At 30.9% G+C, this 2,024-nt stretch overlaps 1 non-coding gene across 1 annotated transcript; it reads left to right on the top strand.

The window, feature by feature from the left end:
- The first annotated feature begins 440 nt into the window (after positions 1 to 440).
- On the top strand, positions 441 to 513 carry TRNAR-CCU (transfer RNA arginine (anticodon CCU)). The gene has a single exon. It is a non-coding gene; the product is annotated as a tRNA-Arg (tRNA).
- The last annotated feature ends 1,511 nt before the right edge of the window (positions 514 to 2,024 follow it).

The following is a 2,024-nucleotide window of genomic DNA, read 5'->3' as shown; positions in this document are numbered from 1 at the left end:
ACAAAAGTAACAATGAACTTGATAAAAAAGCAAGTAGCAACAAAAGTGCCAATTCATAATACCCCAAGTCAGGAGCATTCCCAGTATTGATATACAACCCAGAGGAAATATTTTTATTTTATTAAATTAGTTCTCCTCCATGACAAAAAACACAAGGTCAAAAGACCAAAACAGAAAAATAATATTGCCAACTCATATCACAGACAATGACAATATAAATCAATTTGAAAATGAGCAAGAATCCAACAGATAATGAGCAAAGAGTACAAATACAAATATGAACGTAAAATTTACAGAAAGTGTGCTGTAAATGGTACTTAAACATATGTAAAGACTCCACCTTCAGGTATGAAAACTGCTAATTAAACCAAAACTGATATGCCGTTTTTTATTCTTATAAGACTGGCAAAGATCAAAAGTTCCTATAGGACTGATGGACTTCCCTGGTGGTCCAGTGGTTAAGACTCTGCACTCCTAATGTAGGGGGCATGGGTTCGATCCCTGGTCAGGGAACCAAGATCCTGCATGGCGCAAAAAAAAAAAAAAAAAAAAAATTGTCTAGGATTGAAATAGCTAAAGCTAGAAATAACCAAAACGTCTAAAAAGAATGGAATGGAGGAAGTAACTATGGTATATTTCTTCTGTGAAATCCTATACAGCATTAAATAGGATTGAATTGGCGTTACATGTGAAAATGTTTACAAGCATGTAATGTGAAAAATAAGACATAAAAGATGCATATGGTACAATTCCATTTGTATAATATTTATACATAGATACCACTAAGTTCTACTGATTAGGAGTACATATATGAGTGATAAAATAGCAAGAAAATTATTAACATAAAAGCCATGAGAATTGTTACCTCTGGAAGGATGAATGAGGAAAGATTGGGAGTGAACATGTGGGAAAGTTAGAAATGTTTTGAATTTTACCTGAATTGTAGTTACACAAGAGTCTGCTTTATAATTATACTTTAAATTGTGCCTATATGTTTTACACTCTCTTCTGTGGTTATAGCACATGAATATATATTTCCAAGAAGAGGAAAAAAAAAACACAATGACCAACAAACCTGTGAAAAGATTCCTGACCTAATTTGTAATAATAAAAAAGAGAATTAAATGAGATGCAATTTTATACTCACAGATTTGCAAAGGCTAAAAAGTATCATAAGAATGCAGAAAAGTGGTAGCAGCAATGTAAATCCGTATAAGCACTTTGGAAAACAATTTGGTATCGTCTAGTAAAGTTGATGGTGCTCACACACCATGACTCAGCATTTCCACTATTAGATACATTTTGTAGAGAAACTCTACCTCACATGCAGGAGACTTATATAAGAAAGTTAATGGCGCTGTTATTTACAATAGCAAAAAATTGGAAACAATTCATGTTTTACCACAGAAGCATGGCTAATCCCGTATAGTCTCTATGTAATGATGAAAATTAATGAACTATCATTAGGTGCATTAACATAGATGAATCACACACTGATATAAAAAGTATGTTGTAGAAAAATACATGCAGTATGATTTCTTTTTTATTACTGCTCAAACACATGTAATGTGAAAATAAGTAATCATATATATACATTTGTGGTAATATATTAAAGAAAATAGTGTTAAATATAAAATTTAATCTAAAAAATACTCCCAATGAAAAAGAGGAAATTTGATTGGAGAGCGATGCACATGGATTTTAAGTTTATGGGTAATATTCTTTATCAAGTCGTGAGGTAGGTATATGAGTATTCATTTTATTATTATTCTATGTACTTTTCATATGCTATATAGATGAATATGCTATATATACACATACATGTATGCATCATGTGTATTTATGATACAATCTTTAATTTAAAAGAATGAGAAAGAAAAATAATAAGATGATCCTTTATACATTTTTTTAAATTATTATTATTTTTTAAGATTTTATTTTTTTAAATTTATTTTGGCTGCACAGGGTCTTAGTTGCAGCATGCAGGATCTTTTAGCTGCGGCATGTGGACTCTTAGTTGCAGC

Source organism: Balaenoptera acutorostrata, chromosome 4 (genome assembly GCF_949987535.1).
Source record: "Balaenoptera acutorostrata chromosome 4, mBalAcu1.1, whole genome shotgun sequence".
Taxonomy (NCBI): domain Eukaryota; kingdom Metazoa; phylum Chordata; class Mammalia; order Artiodactyla; family Balaenopteridae; genus Balaenoptera; species Balaenoptera acutorostrata.
Note: the sequence above shows the minus strand (reverse complement) of the source record. Positions and strands in the feature narration are given on the sequence as shown.